Raw genomic sequence first — 22,277 nt, forward strand, 5'->3', positions numbered from 1 at the left:
TGGTTGCATTCCCTAACCGAATAGCATTGCCGTCCGTATTATTGGGAAGCTTTTATTTTGAAGGTGGCTCTCGCTGAGAGTTGGCGACCTATTACCGTAATGCCTAGTATGAGCAAAATTAGGGGCGGCTGGCTTGACTGCTACTTGACGAATGGAGGCTGGCTTGACCGCAGTCTCATTTTGCAGTCTCGAAGCTTACCCGTGCTCCACTGATATCCTATGCGACACGCGAGACGGTCCGCCATATTCTATGTGGATATCTGGCCATAACCTAATGCATTGATGTATGCCATGTACGGCTCTTTATAAAGTGACAACCTACAAATTGCGCGAGGTTCATGTTTCTCATTCAGTCACGCACACACACACACACACACACACACACACACACACGTAATTAATATATCAATATTTTTTTAGTAATCAGAAATATATCTTTGGTCGTCTATCTATGCCAGCTGCATTTAGTGACAGCTGTTTATACACCTGTTGCTATTCATACAACAGAATATGTTGGCTTCCTGCAAAGGGATCAGCATTGTTTTCAACTAAACGAGCCCAGATTTCACAGAGGAAAGTACATTTGTGACTGAACGAGACAAGAGTCCAGTATTGGGACATTTTATGATATTTTTGTTTGGTGGTTAACCGTGAGATTTTTCAAATGTGAAATAGGTGCCTTGACTCAACAAAGTTCGATTGCTCATATGTACAACCCCAATTCCAATGAAGTTGGGACGTTGTGTTAAACATAAGTAAAACAGAATACAATGATTTGCAAATCATGCTCGACCTATATTTAATTCAATACACTACAAAGACAAGATATTTCATGTTCAAACTGATCAACTTGATTGTTTTTAGCAAATAATCATTCACTTAGAATTTTATGGCTGCAACGCGTTCCGAAAAAGCTGGGAAAGGTGGCAAAAAAGACTGAGAAAGTCAAGGAATGCTCATCACACACCTGTTTGGAACATCCCACAGGTGAACAGGCTAATTGGGAACAGGAGGGTGCCATGATTGGGTACAAAAGCAGCTTCCCTGAATTGCTCAGTCATTCACAAGCAAATATGGGGCGAGGTTCACCTCTTTGTGAGAAAGTAGTCGAACAGTTTAAGGACAATGTTCCTCAACGTACAATTGCAAAGAATTTAGGGATTTCATCATTTATGGTCCATATCATCATCAAAAAGTTCTGAGAATCTGGAGAAATCCCTGCATGTAAGCGGCGAGGCCGGAAACCAACATTGAATGCCCGTGACCTTCGATCCTTCAGGCGGCACTGCATCAAAAACCGACATCAATGTGTAGAGGATACCACCACATGGGCTCAGGAACACTTCAGAAAAGCAATGTCAGTAAATACAGTTCGGCAAAGCTTCAACAATTAGTGTCCTCAGTTCCCAAACATTTATTGAATGTTGTTAAAAGAAAAGGTGATGTAACACAGTGGTAAACATGACCCTGATTTGAAATAAAACAAACAAGATGTGCTTGCTGCAGGCTTTCAGTCGGTCACCGTGCCGCCTAATTATTATTATTATTATTTATTCAATACATTATAAAAAAAGTCTGGTGTGTTGTCAGAAAAGCACAGACGAAACTGTTGGAAATGTCGTATATACCCATGATTTTTATTTTGGCTGTCTATGACCTTTTGTTATTACTTTGCTGTTGCTTGTCTGAGCCAATAGATGACAGTCTGAGCTAAATAATGCAGTTCTGAACCACTCACGTGATGAAAGGAAACATAACTGTTTGGAAGAAGGAATGATTTAAAAAAAAGTGAAGTGTAATGACAAATTTGAGATATAATAAATATATTTTGGGTCATTTTCACTCAAACAATGACCATGTTGTATTTTATCCTGTTTTGTATTTACACAGTTAATAAAACAGACTGATTTTCAATGTAAACTATGCATCGGAATGCGCCTAACTTTAATTAGTTTTGACTAGAAATAAAATATTCTTGGTAAGAATTAGAGTTTTTGCAGGGCATGTCAACTTTTTCTGACCCATACTCTGACAAAATAAATAAAAGCAAAAATAAAAACACGTATGAACACGCCCTATCTCGGCATAAACTACTTCACAGAGACAATTCAATTAGCTAGCGCCACCTCCAAATGCCTAATTATCTTATTAGCTAATAGCTTCGCAGTACGAACCATTACAAGCCCCTGCCGAGTCAGTGCCGACAAATAACAAAAATCAATTTAAGAGGAGCCACTGAAACATCGTCGTGTGGTCAACTGTGTCAGGGTTGTAAATCAAGATTAACGGGGCATTAGAGTTAACACAATTGAAAATGTGTGTAGCCTTCTGACCATAGATATGAAACTATAGGTCAGCGCGCTAACCGACATGCCTATGTGGCGGCCATGTTGGGAAGGTCCATGTTCCCTTCAAAGGTTTACTTTTTTTTTTGTCAAAAACAAAGCGTGTGATATTCACCAACGTACCTTTTATTTTCAAAATAAATAAATAAATAAATAAATTCCACACAAATACTTCTCATTTTTTCAAATTGATTTGAGGACGAATTCATAGGACGGGGTAAAGCAAGTTTTGGGTTGGGCTCGGCTGGCCTCGCCACTGGCGTTAATCAAAACATCTCAGTCAATCACAAACATTATAGCGAGGGAAAGCCACTGTTTAAAACACAAGCCATAGTCAGAGCTTTATAAAATAAATTCGCGCATACTGATAACAATATCGAAATTGATTTTCCTAGAACTACAGTAGTGTAGTTAAAAACATCACCGCAGTGAATTCGAGGCTCCTATAATACTTTTTAGGTGACGACATTGCAATGAGCGTCAGTGTTAGGAACATTGTGTGTGTGAGAGAGAGATCGTTGGCGTGTGCGCGAGTGCTGGTGCGTGTGTGCTGCGCTTTTTTTGTGTGTGTGGTTTTTTTTCAGGTGGCGAGGGAGAAAGGCTGTGTTACTGGTGCGCAATCTGAAATTCGTCCGTGCGGGAGCAGGTGAAAGCCGCGTGCAGCTGGGATGCTCCAAATAAAGCCTTCTTAGGTCTGCTGACGACGGTGAGTTTAATCTCGCGTGCTTCTTCGCACTGCTACTGGTGTCTTTTTGAGCACGAATAACTTCACAGCGATTCATATTTCATACTTTACCCCCGGCGCTTGTCGACCGTGTTGCAATTGTAAATGACACGATGTCAGTCACTCTTTTGACACGCCTCCCTTGATATGGAAAACGTTTAAACGTTGCTCTTTAAGATGACGTGAAGTCAAAGAAACCGACAATGGTAGGGCGGAAAATGTGAAGATCATCATATTGTTCGTATTGCTGGATTTGTCAGTAAAGGTAGGGGCTGTGTCAACAACACTAACTAAACTCTTTAAGTACGTTTGAGAAGTTAATTATTAATCGGAATACACAATTTAAAACCCCGTTATTAATGAGGCTGATTTTTGTAGCATTGTTTGTAAGCCAGTGATTCCCAACCAGGGTGACTTGGCACACGATGTATCATGAGAGAACATCAGTTTTTTTTGTCTGAAATGATTATTTATCGGCGGCACGGTGGACGACTGCCTCACAATTCTGAGGACTGGGGTTCAATCCACGGCCCCGCCTGTGTGGAGTTTGCATGTTCTCCCCGTGCCTGCGTGGGTTTTCTCCGGGCACTCCGGTTTTCTCCAACATCCCAGTAGATTGATTGAAAACTCTAAATTGGCGTAGGAGTGAATGTGAGTGTGAATGGTTGTTTGTTTATGTATGCCCTGCGATTGGCTGGCAACCAGTTCAGGGTGTACCCCGCCTCCTGCCCGATGATAGCTGGGATAGAATCCAGCACGCCCGCGACCCTAGTGAGGAGAAGCAGCTCAGAAAATGGATGGATGGATGAATATTTATCAACTTCAAATACACATTTGTTCATCTACCTATGCCAGCGATGTACAGTGGGGACAGAAAGTATTCAGACCCCCTTAAATTTTTAACTCTTTGTTATATTGCAGCCATTTGCTAAAATCATTTAAATCCATTTTTTCCTCATTAATATACACACAGCACCCCATATTGAAAGAAAAAAATGGAATTGTTGACATTTTTGCAGATTTATTAAAAAAGTAAAACTGAAATATCACACAGCCATAAGTATTCAGACCCTTTCCTCGGTATTTAGTAGAAGCACTGTCATGAACGGAACAGAGGATAGGACCCAAAAATGCACGACTCCAAAACAAATTGACAGTTTCCAAAAAGAGAGGTTTAATAGACGGGCATAGGTCGGTACACAGGCAGGCAATCCAAGAGAGGCAACAGTATCCAAAAACATGAGGCAAAGAGACAAGGTCGATAATCGGAACAGGGTCAAGTCTTACTGTGAATCTATGACGTGGAAACAAGGAATGCTGGAACGCGACGACAAGGTACAACGAACTGGCAACGAGAGGAAATGAGACACGAGGTTATATACAAGGGGTAATTAGGGTGAACGAGGCACAGGTGATGAAGATGCTCACAGGAGCAGGTGTGTGTGAAACAGGGGGGAAGACAAAACCCGGAACACACACACACATATGACAGTACCCCCCCCTTAACGGCCGGCCCCAGACGGCCCTGGGGCCCCTGGATGCGCAACGTGGAAGTCCCGAATGAGCGAATCATCCACGATAAACGCAGACGGTACCCAGGAACGCTCCTCAGGCCCATAGCCCTCCCAGTCCACCAGATATTGAAACCCCCTGCCCCTCCGACGAGATGACAACAGCCGCTTCACAGAGAAGACAGGGCCCCCATCCACAAACCGGGGGGGAGGAGGGGGCCTGGAAGGCGGGACCAGAGGGGACTCCCGGGCTGGCTTGAGTAGGCTGACGTGAAAAGTAGGGTGGACCCGCATAGACCTTGGGAGCCTCAGCTTCACGGTGACAGGGTTGATTATTTTTGTGATGGGGAAGGGCCCAACGAACCTGGGAGCGAGCTTCTTGGACTCCACCCGGAGTGGAATATGTTTGGTCGAAAGCCAAACTCGCTGACCCACTTTGTAGTTCGGGGCCGGTGTCCTCCGACGGTCAGCAGCGGCTTTGTAGGACCGTCCCTGGCGCAGCAGCATCTGGCGGGCTCGCTCCCAGGTCCTCCTGCAGCGTCTCACCAAGGTTAATGCCGCTGGAACTGTGGATTCTGGGGCTATGGCAGGAAACAGAGATGGTTGGTAACCATGCACAACGTGAAAAGGCGATAGACCAGTGGATGCAGAGGGGAGGGAATTGTGGGAGAATTCGACCCAAACCAGTTTCTGAGACCAGGATCGCGGCTCCTGTGAAGCGAGACATCGGAGCCCCGTCTCCAGGTCCTGGTTCAGCCTCTCGGTTTGGCCGTTGGTTTCAGGATGAAACCCGGATGACAGACTGACGGTAGCACCTATGAGTTTACAAAACTCCTTCCAAAATTGCGAAATGAATTGGGGACCCCTATCAGACACCACATTCTTGGGGAAACCATGGAACTTAAAAACCTGATTAATCATTAGCTCGGCAGTGTCTTTAGCTGAGGGGAGTTTTGGAAGTGCAATGAAGTGCGCCATCTTAGAGAACCTGTCAACAACTGTAAGAATGGTGGTATTGCCTTTAGAGGCCGGTAATCCTGTAACAAAGTCTACGGAAATGTCTGACCAAGGACGTTGTGGTATTGGCAGGGGTCGCAACTCCCCAGAAGGACGTTGATGAGAGGCCTTGTTAGCAGCACATACCTGGCAAGCATTGACGTAATCGCTAACATCCCTCCTAACATTAGGCCACCAAAAGCGCTGTTCGACCACCGATAGCGTCTTGGCAATGCCTGGGTGACATACCGTTCGGTTCGTGTGAGCCCAGTGGATGACTTTTCCCCTTAAGGTCGGAACCACATAAAGCCTGTTCTCGGGGCAATCTTCAGGGCTAGGAGTGTCTTTCAGAGCCCCTTCAACCGCAGTCTCAATGTCCCAAACAAAAGCGGAAATGAAGCATGACTTAGGCAAAATAGTCTTAGGGTCTGACAAAGAACTCTCCTCGGAGAAAATGCGTGACAAAGCATCTGGCTTACCATTTTTAGAACCCGGTCGGTATGATAACGTAAAATTAAATCGAGAGAAGAAAAGAGCCCATCTAGCCTGCCTCGCATTTAATCTTTTGGCAGTTTTAATATATTCAAGGTTCTTGTGATCTGTCCATACTAAAAACGGAGTATGTGCCCCCTCTAGCCAGTGCCTCCACTCCATCAAAGCCACCTTGACTGCCAACAGTTCACGGTCGCCAATGTCATAATTTTTTTCAGCTGGGGTCAATTTTTTGGAGAGAAACGCACAAGGATGTAACTTCTCATCCTTGAGAGACTTCTGGGAGAGCACTGCTCCTATTCCGGCATCAGACGCATCAACTTCTACCACAAACTGCTGTTTAAGATCTGGCAAAGTAAGGATGGGAGCGGAGGTAAAGCTCGACTTAAGTTTTTGAAAAGCTGCATGACAAAGCGGGTTCCATACAAAAGGTTTGTGTGGCGAGGTAAGATCATGCAAAGGAGAGGCAATAGAACTGAAATTCCTGATGAATTTCCTGTAGAAGTTTGCGAACCCTAAGAACCTTTGTACATCTTTGCGTGACGTGGGAGTAGGCCAATTAATAACGGCATTGACTTTGCAAGGGTCCATCTTGACTTCACCTTGAGCCAGGACGAAACCCAGAAAAGAAACGGACGCCTGGTGGAACTCACATTTCTCAGCCTTGACATAGAGTTGATTCTGCAGTAACTGCTGCAAAACAGAGCGGACATGAATAATGTGAGTCTCCTCATCCGGGGAGAATATCAGAATATCATCTAAATAAACAAAAACATAAACATTCAACATGTCGCGCAGGACATCGTTGACAAGGTTCTGGAAAACAGCTGGAGCGTTAGTAAGCCCAAAAGGCATTACCAAATATTCATAATGTCCCGTTGGTGTGTTGAATGCTGTTTTCCATTCATCCCCCTCCCTTATCCTGACTAGATGATATGCATTTCTTAAGTCCAGTTTTGTGAAAATCTTGGCTCCCTCCAGGAACTCAAAGGCGGTGGAGATGAGAGGAAGAGGGTACCTGTTTTTTACCGTGATCTCATTGAGACCCCGGTAATCGATACAGGGTCGCAGGGTCTTGTCTTTCTTGTCCACGAAGAAAAATCCTGCTCCCGCAGGGGATGAAGATGGGCGAATGATCCCGGCTGCCAGTGATTCTTCTACGTATTCCTTCATGGCCTTGTGTTCCGGCCCTGAAAGAGAGAACAACCTCCCTCGTGGGGGTGAGGTTCCAGGCAGCAAGTCAATAGCACAGTCATAAGGTCTGTGGGGTGGAAGGGATTTGGCCTTGGACTTGGAAAAAACATCTTTAATATCCTGATAACAGGTGGGCACTTGAGATAAATCAGGATCCGCAGATGGGGTCTGTGGAGTGTCCTTAGAAACATGACCCTGAACATCACGTGGCGGCTTGAAACAGTTCCGGGCGCAATTGCTGCCCCATGACATAACCTGCCCAGAGGACCAGTCAATGTGGGGGTTATGTAATTTCAACCATGGGTTCCCTAAGATAACGTCATGATTTATGGCGTCAAAAACATGAAAACTAATACGTTCCGAGTGAGAATCAGGGAATGTCAATGTGAGTGTTTGGGTGCGGTGAGTGATCTTGCCCATAAAACTGCCGTCTGCAGCATAGGTGTTGCGGTGGCGTTTTATTCCAAAGGTTCTAAGGTGCATACGTCTAACAAGGATGGAGTTGAGTAAGTTTGCATCAGAACCAGAGTCAATTAAAACAGGTGTATGAATTTCTTGATCAGGAGAGCATAGTGTCACTTTAGGAAGAACCCGTGTAGGGTCTTCCTTAATGAAATTCAGACTCACCTCTCCCGTGCCCTGGCTACCGGCACCGGCAACTTTGACGTGACAGTTGCTCACGGAATGACCCAACTGACCGCAGTAGAAGCACCGCCCTTCCCTCAGCCGGCGTTGACGTTCCTCAGGGGAGAGACGGAACCTGCCCAGTTGCATGGGCTCATCCGTGGTGACGCTAGCCAGTGGATTGAGACTGGCAGCAGGGAATCTGCCTTGGTTTGGCTTGTCACCGAGGCTCGTCCTCCAAGTGCGCGGTGATGCATCCCTCCGCCGATCTCCATCCAGCTCGCGATCCAAAAGCCTTCTGTCGATCTTGAGGGCGAGAGCGATGAGAGTGTCCAAGTCGGTTGGCAGGTCTAGCGGGACTAAATGATCCTTGACGGCGGGGGATAGTCCTTGAAAAAAGGCATCGAGTAGCGCCCGATTATTCCAATGAGTCTCAGCTGCTAGAATGCGAAACTCAATCGCGTAATCTGACACCCTGCGCTTGCCTTGTTGTAAGGTGACAAGGGAGCGAGCTGCCTCACGATCAGGAGTGGAAAATTGAAAAATTTGCTCCATAGTCTTGACGAAAAAAGCCCATGAATGACACGCGGCGGAATTGCGGCTCCATTCAGCAGTAGCCCACGCCTCCGCACGACCAGTCAGGTGGGAAATGACGAATGCGATCTTTGCCCGCTCGGTGGGGAAGGCGGCTGCCTGCAGTTCAAAGTGGAGTTCACACTGCGTGATGAACGGCTTAATGTTCCCAGATTCTCCAGAGAACCTCTCCGGTCGAGAGAGCTGTGGGCAGACAGCAGCAGCGGAGGTGGCAGGTGGCTGCATGGTGACTACTTCACACGGAAATTCCGTGGCAGTACTGGGTGTGGTGCCAACTGGTTCCTTCTCTTGAAAAAATTTCAAAAGAAGTTCAAACTGCGAGGCCACCTGCCTCATCATATTGTCCTGATTCCTTGACAGTCCCTCTAGATGAAGGTGGAGGGCGGCAATCTGCTCATCCTGCTTCGCGAGGCGTTGACCCTGCGCTTGAAGGGCTTTGCGCACCGGGTCTGAGTCTGCTGGGTCCATGTTCTGGCCAGTTCGTTCTGTCATGAACGGAACAGAGGATAGGACCCAAAAATGCACGACTCCAAAACAAATTGACAGTTTCCAAAAAGAGAGGTTTAATAGACGGGCATAGGTCGGTACACAGGCAGGCAATCCAAGAGAGGCAACAGTATCCAAAAACATGAGGCAAAGAGACAAGGTCGATAATCGGAACAGGGTCAAGTCTTACTGTGAATCTATGACGTGGAAACAAGGAATGCTGGAACGCGACGACAAGGTACAACGAACTGGCAACGAGAGGAAATGTGACACGAGGTTATATACAAGGGGTAATTAGGGTGAACGAGGCACAGGTGATGAAGATGCTCACAGGAGCAGGTGTGTGTGAAACAGGGGGGAAGACAAAACCCGGAACACACACACACACATGACAAGCACCCTTTTGAGCTAATACAGCCATGAGTCTTTTGGGGAATGATGCAACAAGTTTTTCACAAATCCTCTGCCATTCCTCCTTGCAGATCCTCTCCAGTTCTGCCAGGTGGGATGGCGGACGTTGGTGGACAGTCATTTTCAGGTCTCTCCAGGGATGCTCAATTGGGTTTAAACCAGGGCTCTGGCTGGGCCATTCAGGAACAGTCACTGAGTTGTTCTGAAGCAACTCCTTCGGTATTTTAGCTGTGTGGTTAGGGTTATTGTCTTTTTGGAAGGTGAACCTTCGGCCCAGTCTGCGGTCCTGAGCATTCTGGAGAAGGTTTTCGTTCAGCATATCCCTGTACTTGGCTGCATTCATCTTTCACTGTTGAGACTGTATTGGACAGATGGTGAGCAATGCCTGGTTTTCTCCACACATACCCCTTAGAATTATGGCCAAAAAGTTCTATCTTGGTCTCATCAGACCAGAGAATCTTATTTCTCACCATCTTGGAGTCCTTCAGGTTTTTTTTTTAGCAAACTCCATGCGGGCTTTCATGTGTCTTGCACTGAGGAGAGGCTTCCGTCGGGCCACTCTGCCAAAAAGCCCCGACTGATGGAGGGCTGCAGTGATGGTTGACTTTCTAGAACTTTCTCCCATCTCCCGACTGCATCTCTGGAGCTCAGCCACAGTGATCTTTGGGTTCTTCTTTACCTCTGTCACCAAGGCTCTTCTCCCCCGATTGCTCAGTTTGGCCGATGGCCAGCTCTAGGAAGGGTTCTGGTCATCCCAAACGTCTTCCATTTCAGGATTATGGAGGCCACTGTGTTCTTAAGAACCTTAAGTGCAGCAGAAATTATTTTTTTGTAACCTGGGCCAGATCTGTGCCTTCCAACAATTCTGTCTCTGAGCTCTTCAGGCAGCAGTTCCTTTTACCTCATGATTCTCATTTTTTCTGACATGCACTGTGAGCTGTAAGGTCTTATATAGACAGGTGTGTGGCTTTCCTAATCAAGTCCAATCAGTATAATCAAACGCAGCTGGACTCCAATGAATGTTTTGAACCATCTTAAGGATGATCAGAAGAAATGGATGACACCCGAGTTAAATATTTGAGTGTCACAGCAAAGTGTCTGAATACTTATGGCTGTGTGATATTTCAGTTTTTCTTTTTTAATAAATCCGCAATAATTTTAACAATTCTGTTTTTTTCTGTCAATATGGGGTGCTGTGTGCACATTCATGAGTAAAAAAAATTAACAAAGGATTTTAGCAAATGGCTGCAATGTAACAGTGAAGATTTTTAGGGGGTCTGAATACTTTCCGTACCCACTATATAGTAATGAGCAGAGGAATCAAATGCTCTTCTATTTGATGGCAGAAGGTACGATAAACCAACAGTGTATCCACCTGTTGCCATTTATAATAAATAAAAGAATCAGTCATGGCATTCTGCAGGTGTAGCAGCACTGTTAAATTAAACAGACACAGATTTCACAAAGAGTAAGTCAATTTGTGAGTAAATTGAGATGAGACCATCATAAGTTCAGTATCCATACTTTTTGTGACATTTTTGTTTGGGGTTGTGCAGTGAGATTATTACAAATGTATAATGCGCATCTTGTCTCAATAAAGGTTGGAAACACTGGTCGAAGCAATAGTGCACCAGTGCTGTAGCAGTATTCTGAGTTACATAACAGGTTGTCCTTTGCATTGTCCTGTACTTCTATCTAGGGTTAAGGAGCAGAAATCCTACAGGTTCCCTCTGTATGATATGAGGATAACAATATTTACAATACTAAGAACAAAAGTATTGAGACAGTTATATTTCAAAGAAAATGGAAATTGAAGAAAATGGTCTGTCTCTTCTTTGGGTGTCATGGTTGGTTAGCACAGCCGTCTCACAGTTCTGAGGTCGTGGCTCTGGCCCTTCTGTGTGGAGTTTGAATGTTCCCGCCATGCTTGCGTGGTTTTCTCTGCGGTTTCATCCCATGTTCCAAAAACATTCGTGTTAGGTTAATTGAAGACTTTTAAGTTGTTCATAGGTGTTAATGTAAATGTTTGTCTATGTGTGCCCTCCAATTAGCTGGCGACCAGTCCAGGTTGGAATAGGGTCCAGCACACCCGTGACCCTAGTGTGGTTAAGCAGAATGGAAGATGGATGAATGGTCTCTTCTTTGCGCCTGCAATAGTTTCCATTCTGGTTTTACAAGGTTTTAGAGTCTGGGGACTTTTTGCCCATTCATCCAAAGCATTTGTGCTATGGTCACCAAAGTTAGATGAAAGGGGCAGGGTCACAGCTCCATTCTCATGCAGCCGAACTCCTTGGTGCAGCATTATTCTGTTATTCTGTCAGGAATGCAGAACATTCAGAGAGAAATTCTCATATCCTTGAATATAGAATTTAAGTAACAATCAATCAATTACTTGTTTGTAAAATTACACCATAGAATATCAAAGAAATTTGATCAAACACCCTTGCGCAGCTGATGGTGGGCATGCTACACATGATGTACTAAGATTACTTTTACTATAATCCCAAATAGCAGGGGCTAAATTGTGTGTTTATTCCACCAGTGTAGAAGTGTTGGAGACCACCGTATTTAAAAGAGGTTTTTGCATTTTTGGTACGTATGATAGTTTTACCCAATATACAGTCCCCTTCAAATACTAGTGGAACGGCAAGGTCAGTTCCTTTGTTTTTGTTGTATACTGAAGAGATTTGGGTTTCAGATCAAAAGATGAATATGAGACAAAAGTTCAGAATTCCATCTTTTATTTCATGGTATTTACATCTCGTCAGTAGGACATATTTTCTTGAAACAAAATATGATTTTTCTCCTTTGAGCTGGTTCCAAGCAACATCAGTTTAGAATAAGACAGTTTATTCAAAAATGATACTTAAAACAAGCAATTCAGAGTTATATCAGGGGCCTTGAAGCATTCTTAAACAAAAATAATCACATTAAAAACATTTTTAAATTACGTACAGTTGTGCCATGTAATTTGATTAGGTAACTCCAAAGCAGGCGGCACGGTGGCCGACTGGTTAGAGCGTCAGCCTCACAGTTCTGAGGACCCGGGTTCAATCCCCGTCCCCGCCTGTGTGGAGTTTGCATGTTCTCCCTGTGGGTTTTCTCCGGGCACTCCGGTTTCCTCCCACATCCCAAAAACATGCATTAATTGGAGACTCTAAATTGCCCGTAGGCATGACTGTGACTGTGAGTGTGAATGGTTGTTTGTTTCTATGTGCCCTGCGATTGGCTGGCAACCAGTTCAGGGTGTATCCCCGCCTCCTACCCGATGACAGCTGGGATGGGCTCCAGCACGCCCGCGACCCTAGTGAGGAGAAGCGGCTCAGAAAATGGATGGATGGATGGAAGTCCAAAGCACAATTCTATTTTTTACTTAACATTAGGGTGAGCTTTTGCATTAACCTTATGCGCTTACTCACTTAAAGGTAACTTGACTATGATTTCAAGTACATATTAGTTATGGATTTCAAATATGTTATCCCAATAATAAAAATACACCAATAGCAAAAGCAAGTATTTATGACAACGTTATTGGCAGAACTTGTTTTATTTTTTTAAATCACATTCTATTGAACATCCACAGTGTAGTTGTATTTGAACTCCTAATTGAATGGAATAGAATACCGTAATTTCTTGTGTATTATGTGCATTTTTTCCCCCCAAACAATTGTCAAAAGTCAATAGTGGGCATTATACATAGGTACAGGGGAAAATGGAAAAAAAACTTTCACATTTTATAAATGTATGCCGCCATCTAGAGGTTATGATAAACCTGTATACTTTCATTCCAATATGCCACCGCCACTTAGAGTTTATGAAAAAGGTGTAGCCACTTTCATTCCTATATGGCAGGGGTACGCATGACTGCATATATATACATTTGTGCTCATAAGTTTGCATGCCCTGGCAAAATTTGGCAAAATTTGTGAAATATATATATATTTTTAAATATGACTGATAACTGAACATCAACCATCATTAATTTCTTTATGGTTATGTTTAGTGATAATGCTTTTCTGAAATGCTTGACTGTTTAATTTGAATTCCATTACAATAAAATTAAATGTGTTTCGTCTAGCCCTTCATGTTTTCTTTCAAGAATTGTACCCATCTTACAAATCAAATCATCTTAATCAAGCATATGAGCACAACTGTGGGTTTTCTCATTTATTAAAATACAAGTAGGGCTGTGAATTTCAAAATAAGAGCAAGTAAATAAAAAGAAAGTATTACATGTTCAAATAAAGTGTTTAACTTCAGAATAATTATTTGAAAAAACTAACAAAATACAGATAATACTTCCTGTTTTGGTCATATGGGTAGAAGCAAAATCATGCATTGTAAAAATGCATTATACATAGGTAGCAGGTTTTTCCAGAATTTTGAGGTCAACTTTGAGGGTGCGTATTATACATGGGTGCGCATTATACACAAGAAAAAATTACGGTATTTGAGTTAAATGTAATATAAGAGACCTAATTTGAAAAATATTCCACACTCATTTAATTCAGCTTGTTAAGCATTAGTCCATTACCAATTTAAAAAATGTATGTATAATTTTTATGTCAACTTTGGGGGTGCGTATTATACATGGGTGGGCATTATACATGAGACAAATTACGGTATTTAAGTTGAATGTAATATAAGAGACCTAATTTGAAAAATATTCCACACTCATTTAACTCAGCTTGTTAAGCATTAGTCCATTACCAATTTAAAAAATGTATGTATAATTTTGAGGTCAACTTTGGGGGGGCGTATTATACATGGGCGCACATTATACATGAGAAATTATGGTAATTTTTATCTGTCTTCTAATTATTGTGAGGCATCATTAATGTGATCAGTGCCTTCATATAAATAAATATCATGAACAATAATAATAATGACATTATTAAAGGTAATTTGAGCACATTTATTTTGGAAGTGTGTATCTGACTGGTAGCCATTCGCATTAATCAGTACCCAAGATGTAGTGCTCAGCTTAAAAAAAGGTGGTGACTCCTGCCCTAATTTCCTAAATTGAGAAGTTGTGCAATCTTAAAATAAGAAAAAAGGTCTTGCTCCTGGTGGCACGGTGGACGACTGGTTAGAGCGTCAGCCTCACAGTTCTGAGGACCCGGGTTCAATCCCTGGCCCCGCCTGTGTGGAGTTTGCATGTTCTCCCCGTGCCTGCGTGGGTTTTCTCCGGGCGCTCCGGTTTCCTCCCACATCCCAAAAACATGCATTAATTGGTGACTCTAAATTGCCCGTAGGTGTGACTGTGAGTGCGAATGGTTGTTTGTTTGTATGTGCCCTGTGATTGGCTGGCAACCAGTTCAGGGTGTACCCCGCCTCCTGCCCGATGACAGCTGGGATAGGCTCCAGCACGCCTGCGACCCAAGTGAGGAGAAGCTGCTCAGAAAATGGATGGATGGATGGTCTTGCTCCTCTGTTCTGGATTTTATGCAAATTTTTGTGCAACCCATGATTCTTGCTTGTTTCTGGCAATTACATCTTAAAATTGGCTATAATTTCTTACGAAGAAAAAGTTACATATTTTACCTTTAACATACATTTTCTAATGCAAAAGTTGCTTATCAAGATAGTTTACTTTCTTACATATCCTTTTTTGCAGTGCAATGCTGAAGGTCACAAACTTCGTCCTGAAAAATCGCATGCTAAATCACAATCGCAATGTTTTCTTAAAAGAAACAAGAAACATTTTCGCAAATCTTTGTGCCCTACTCCTGGTTTATGACTAAGTAGTTTTAATTTGGCCCACATCGTTAAAGCCTATCGGCTTAGTTCCCAGTGACGAGGACTCGATAAGTGTGGCTAAAGGTTTAGCCACATAAACACGTGATGTGGCTAACTACATATAAGTTTGGCTTGAAGATTTTTACACTGCAACCGTTCCTTTTTTAGCCACTGGTACATAATGAAATTATAAATAGAGTTGAGTATTATTGTAAAATAAAATATACAGTGGGTACGGAAAGTATTCAGATCCCCTTAAATTGTTCACTCTTTCTTATATTGCAGCCATTTGAGAAAATCATTTTAAGTTTATTTTTCTTCCTCATTAATGTACACAGAGCACCGCATATTGACAGAAAAAATGGAATTGTTGACATATTTGCAGATTTATTAAAAAAGAAACACTGAAATATCACACAGCCATAAGTATTCAGACCCTTTGCTCAGTATTTAGTAGAAGCACCTTTTGAGCTAATACAGCCATGAGACTTTTTGGGAATGATGCAACATGTTTTTCACACCTGGATTTGGGGATCCTCTGCTATTCCTCCTTGCAGATCCTCTCCAGTTCTGCCAGGTGGAATGGTGAACAGTGGTGGGCAGCCATTTCCAGGTCTCTCCAGAGATGATCAATTGGGGTTAAGTCAGGGCTCTGGCTGAGTCAGTCAAGAAACCACTCCTTTGTTATTTTAGCTGTGTGCTTAGGGTCATTGTCTTGTTAGAAGGTGAACCTTCAGTCCAGTCTGAGGTCCTGAGCACACTGGAGAAGGTTTGCGTCCAGGATATCCCTGTACTTGGCCACATTAATCTTTCCTTCGATTGCAACCAGTCAACCTGTCCCTGCAGCTGAAAAAACACCCCCACAGCATGATGCTGCCACCACCACCATGCTTCACTGTTGTGACTGTATTGGACAGGCGATGAGCAGTGCCTGGTTTTCTTCTCACATACTGCTTAGAATTAATGCCAAAAAGTTCTATCTTGGCCTCATCAGACCAGAGAATCTTATTTCTCACCATGTTGGAGTCCTTCAGGTGTTTTTTTTTTAGAAAACTCCATGCAGGCTTTCATGTGTCTTGCACTGAGGAGAGGTACCGTCGGGCCACTCTGCCATAAAGCCCAGACTGGTGGAGGGCTGCAGTGATGGTTGATTTTCTTTCCATCTCCCGCCTGCATCTCTTGAGCTCAGCCACAGTGATCTTTGGGTTCTTCTTTACCTCTCTCACCAAGGCTCTTCTTTCCCAATTGCTCAGTTTGGCCGGACAGCCAGCTCTAGGAAGGGGTCTGGTCTTCCATTTCAGGATTATGGAGGCCACTGTGCTCTTAGGAACCTTAAGTGCAGCAGAAATGTTTTTTATAACCTGGGCCAGATCTGTGCCATGCCACAATTCTGTCTCTTGAGTTCTTCAGGGAGTTCCTTTGACCTCATGATGCTCATTTGCTCCGACATGCACTGTGAGCTGTAAGGTCTTATATAGACAGGTGTGTGGCTTTCCTAATCAGGTCCAATCAGTATAATCAAACACAGCTGGACTCCAATGAAGGTGTAGAACCATCTCAAGGATGATCGGAAGAAATGGACAGCACCCGAGTTAAATATAAGTGTCACAACAAAGGGTCTAAATACTTATGGCTGTGTGATATTTATTCATATTTATTCTTTTTTAATAAATCTGCAAAAATTTTAACAATTCAGTTTTTTTTTCTGTCAATATGGCGTGCTGTGTGTACATTAATGAGGAAAAAATGAACTTAAATTATTTGAGCAAATGACTGCAATATAAACAAGAGTGACAAATTTAAGGGGGTTTCAATACTTTCGGTACCCACTGTAAAGACCTTACATTGTTGTGAAAGCTCATGTGCTACAACATGGCACTTTTGATTGGCTGTTACGTTTGCCTGTGATTAAAATTTTGAGTTGCAGCAAAACAAGATACCGATGGTCAGTCACTCATGAAAACTAGTTGGGGAACCCCACACACTGTGCGAGAATTCAATTGCATTTGGTCACGTTGCTCGCTGTGCGTCGAGCCTTACACAGGCATGTGTGGTGTATTTCCATTTCAAAATAGTTGTATTTCAAATGTAGCATCTGATAACATCTATCCATCCATTTTTTTACACAGATTGTCCTCATTAGTGTCGCTTGTGAGCCGGAGCTTATCCTCGTTGTCTTTTAGGGAGAGGCGAGGTACACCCAGGACTTCGCCAGCCAATCTCAGGGTACAGGCAGACAATCAACCATTCACACTCACATCAACATCTATGGACAATGTAGAGTCAGTTCAATTAACGAACCTCACATCCAAACTCCACAAAGCCAAGATTTGAACCCAGGAACTCACAACTGTGAGGCAGCCGTGCTAACCACTCGACCACCACCATGCTACCTGTGTCTGATAACAGTTATGAAAAGTTTCTGGGTCCAATAGATGTTCAACCTTAATAATCCAATTCTCATTGAGAGCAACTCCTCATTTTCTAAACACTGACTTTTGTACTGCCTATTTGGTCTCTACCTATATTACCACCAGATTACATTGACTTCACTCAAATCCTGCTGAGCTCGTTTTCCCCTTGACCTAATGTGACCAGAAAAGAGGAGGGGGACATAATTTACCAAAACGGCACTGGCCCCTCCTATGTTTTTTGGGTGGACGGTGGTCCTTGAAGGGGCTTAGGTTACCTGGCAGTCACACATCCACCTACCCACTCGCATTGCTGTATAAACACATGACTGAGTCATGCCTCCCACCCTGCACTCGCCTGTCTGTCTTTGGGTATTGCTCTACTCTGCCTGTAGCACACACATTTTTCTTGCCTGGTCTGAATTGCCAGAAGCAAAAAGATTGTCCATATAACGCTGTGTCTTGGTCTCCCTGCCTTCCCTTTCCCTCTTATGACCACGTCACGCACTGCGTAGTCTTTCCCTGTCCTGTGTCTACGCGCCTCCCCACAGCAGTGATAATGTGATGTGACGCATGAGCGTGCGATGCAGCGTGGGGTTTGTGTGTGTATGAATGTGAGTGTGTATGCAGTGGAAGAATGACTATGTAGAGAATTGTGTGCATGTGAGGACACAGTCAAGTACATGCCAGACTGAAACAGGGAGAATAGTCGATCTGAAGGAGCTTCGATGATTTTCCCTCCCCACCCGTTTTTGTGACTATGCAGCTAGAGAGGAATACTGAACTATAAGTTAGAGGTCTGGTAAGTTCTGTCCTTGATAAGCAATTATGCCTTTATGCTTTCTACATCACTAGTATGTATGAATGTGTACATACATATCTACAGAGCTTTTGGAACGTGAATGCTTCATGGACTTCGAAACGTTGACTTTTGCAATGCTAGTCAATCATTTAACATGAACTTATGTGGTTTAAAAGTTACCCATATTTGGAAATGTTTTGCAAATGTGTTTAATCTCTGAATGCATCCTCATTAGATTTAAGCCTTTGATTAAGTGTGGAAGTTTAATTTTTCAAGAATTCCTGTTAAGACCAGGACACATTCTAAAATGTTTATCATCATTATTAAGTAGCTTAAGATCCTGAAGTAGATGCCATTATGATGTTCATGTTGCTGAACAGAACCAGTGAACATATACAACATACTCCCCAACCTTTTTAGTGCCCGAGATTAGTTTTACATAGACATACCATTCTGTCGTAGACCCCCATTACATTTTTTTTTTAGCAATGCCATTCGGATCATAAAAACTAGAATGCCACTATTAAGAGTGCAGACCTCCACCAAGGATGAACTACTATTCATCAAGCTTTGCATTTGGGTTTGTTTGTTTAATGTTTGTCCTTCTGTTCGTTAGTTAGCAGACTACTTCTTGGTTAATGTAGGATGGGAAACAGACGGCAGGTGCCAATGATTCTGGGGTTTGGCTAGTTCCAATGCTATCATATTGACTCATGCGGTTAAAAAAATAATGCACCTTATCCAGATAATTACTCATGAATGATCATTGGTTGTTGAATTGTAATGGACTCTATGCATGAAGCACTTATGCATTCGGCATAAGGTGTCATGTTCACTTCTGGTCGGCATGTTATCGTACAGTGAGAACTAGGGCTGCACGATATTTGGAAAAAAATGACATTGTGATTTTTTTTCTAACCTTGCGATATTTGTTGCGATGTGAAAAATTACAGGATGACATGCTATTGACATCTGAAAACCAGCACACTTTTCTTTTTCCCTATATTTATTTTTTGGACAGTTTATAATATAATAAAGATAATAAACTAAACAATACTCAATAAAGCACATAAGTACACTGAGTCATTTGGATGAAGTCTACCTCTCTTTAAATGCACTGTAGTATTGAGAAGGTAAGAGTCCAGTCAGACATGAAGTTAAAATCATTTATTTTCATGGCCAGTTATAGTGTACTGTCATTAGCACATTCCTGACACCATTATTTTTTTTAAATAATTTTTTTTAAATCAATCTGTTATTTTACACATATGTTTAAATATGCATTATAGGGCTGCGCGATTATGGCCAAAATAATAAACACGATTATTTTGATCAATATTGTAATCACGATTATTAATCACAAATATTCCTCATGTTAGGGAAAATCTTTATTTTGATTGCACCACTTTTCAACAAGCAATATGTAACAGTTTTCAATGAAAAATAAATCTCTAAGAATAAATGATAGATAATTATAATAAAATATATGTACCCAAAGAAGTTGTACTTTACCAAGGGCTAACTGAATAAATGTGCAAAGAGCAATTATGAATTGCAACTTAATGGAAGCAAACACATTTAATGCATAAAAAGCAATAACAGTAGTCTGCAAGCACCGACTTTTCATTTGAAAAAAAGAACTAGCACTGAAAATGTGAATATACCTATTACAAAACGATAGGTTTAACGACGAAGGCTATTTTGTCAGATAACGGTCAAATAGTGTCCCAGTAGCTTGTAACTTATTAACAGCGTAAACTGTTATGCCATCTGGCCTTTCCACTGCAAATGCTTAATGGGTTGCAGTGCATAAGACTCACTGGTTGTTCTTTCACACTCCTTTCCTCCACAAAGTTCAGTGCATTCATTTATGTAAACCAACTGTTTCATATGACCTTTGCACAGTACTGTATTTTGACAGACCGGTATGAAAACAAGTTAAACCAAATTATTAAATATACAACTTACCACTACGCTGAATGGACAGTACTTGTTGAATAGTGCGATACCTCAACTTGTTTCTCTTCAACGAGCTGGTCCCATCTTGGGGAAATCTTCCCCGAAAAACTCCAAATGCTTGTCTGATCATCCCGGGTGCTTAGGCTCCATGTGCTGAAGCAGTTTTGATGGCTTCATTGCTTCATTTGACAGCCTGTTGCAACATATTACGGAGAGAGGGTTTGTCGCATGAGAGTCAACTTTTGTAAGTAGGACTGCTAATATTGTCTCTCAAATACAGAGTAGCTTTTTTTTTTTTTGCAAGTCTTATCTTATCATTTGGCCTGTTCCCCTTTTTATGTACCTTATTTTCACGACCATAAGGCGCACCGTATTAAAAGGCGCAGTCTCAGTTACGGGGTCTATTTCTGTATTTAACACATGACAACTCCCTGATTGGTGATCGGCCCCAAAAATCCTGATCGTGTAAAGCCTAATATAAGTGTAGCTACTGTACGTGGAGGTACCAAAAATTTGAGGACCGTCGGTCGAAAAAAAAACCCTTCTTTATCGAAGTTGGAAAAGAGTAACCAATCATTGTACAACCCCAATTCCAATCAAGTTGGGAAGTTGTGTTAAACATAAATAAAAACAGAATACAAAGATTTGCAAATCATGTTAAACCAATATTTAATTGAATACACTACAAAGACAAGATATTTAATGTTCAAACTGATAAATTTGATTGTTTTTAGCAAATAATCATTAACTTAGAATTTTATGGCTGCAACACATTCCAAAAAAGCTGGGACAGGTGGCAAAAAAGACTGAGAAAGTTGAGGAATGCTCATCAAACACCTGTTTGGAACATCCCACAGGTGAACAGGCTAATTGGGAACAGGTGGGTGCCATGATTGGGTATAAAAGGAGCTTCCCTGAATTGCTCAGTCATTCACAAGCAAAGATGGGGCGAGGTTCACCTCTTTGTGAACATGTGGGTGTGAAAATAGTCGAACAGTTTAAGGACAATGTTCCTCAACGTACAATTGCAAGGAATTTAGGGATTTCATCATCTACAGTCCATAATATCATCAAAAGGATCAGAGAATCTGGAGAAATCACTGCATGTAAGCGGCAAGGCTGAAAACCAACATTGAATGCCCGTGACCTTCGATCCCTCAGGCGGCACTGCATCAAAATCCGACATCAATGTGTAAAGGATATCACCACATGGGCTCAGGAACACTTCAGAAAACCAATGTCAGTAAATACAGTTCGGCACTACATCTGTAAGCGCAACTTAAAACTAAGCCATTTATCAACAACACCCAGAAATGCCGCCGGCTTCTCTGGGCCCGAGCTCATCTGAGATGGACTGATGTAAAGTGGAAAAGTGTTCTGTGGTTCACATTGCAAGTCCACATTTCAAATTGTTTTTGGAAATTGTGGACATGGGGGCACGGTGGGCGACAGGTTGGAGCGTCTTCCTCACAGTTCTGAGGACCGGGGCTCAATCCCCGGCCCTGCCTGTGTGGAGTTTGCATGTTCTCCCCGTTTTCTACGGGCACTCCAGTTTCCTCCCACATCCCCAAAACATGCATGGTAGGTTAATTGACAACTCTAAATTGCCCGTAGGTGTGAATGTGAGTGTGAATAGTTGTTTGTTTGTATTTGCCCTGCGATTGGCTGGTAACCAGTTCAGGGTGTAGCCCGCCTCCTGCCCGATGATAGCTGGGATAGGCTCCAGCACGCCCGCGACGCCAGTGAGGAGAAGTGGCTCAGAAAATGGATGGATGGAAATTGTGGACGTCATGTCCTCCGGGCCAAAGAGGAAAAGAACCTCTGTTATGGACGCAAAGATCAAAAGCCAGCATCTGTGATGATATGGGGCTGTGTTAGTGCCAATGGCATGGGTAACTTACACATCTGTGAAGGCACCATTAATGCTGAAAGGTACATACAGGTTTTGGAGAAACATATGCTGCCATCCAAGCAACGTCTTTTTCATGG

At 42.7% G+C, this 22,277-nt stretch overlaps 1 protein-coding gene across 7 annotated transcripts in view; it reads left to right on the forward strand.

Moving 5' to 3' along the window:
* The first annotated feature begins 2,840 nt into the window (after window positions 1-2,840).
* The window catches only part of mtus1b (microtubule associated tumor suppressor 1b), an 84,267-nt gene continuing 64,830 nt past the window's right edge, over window positions 2,841-22,277 (forward strand). Inside the window, exon 1 of one of the 7 annotated variants that reach the window (XM_061772094.1) lies at window positions 2,841-3,051. The gene's annotated coding sequence lies outside the window, so the exon portion shown is untranslated. Of the gene's footprint in view, window positions 3,052-3,091; window positions 3,335-18,108; window positions 18,330-22,277 lie in introns of those variants that run through there. The other 6 variants (XM_061772093.1, XM_061772087.1, XM_061772090.1 and 3 more) reach the window with 6 other exon arrangements.

This window comes from Phyllopteryx taeniolatus, chromosome 4 (genome assembly GCF_024500385.1).
Source record: "Phyllopteryx taeniolatus isolate TA_2022b chromosome 4, UOR_Ptae_1.2, whole genome shotgun sequence".
Taxonomy (NCBI): Eukaryota; Metazoa; Chordata; class Actinopteri; order Syngnathiformes; family Syngnathidae; genus Phyllopteryx; species Phyllopteryx taeniolatus.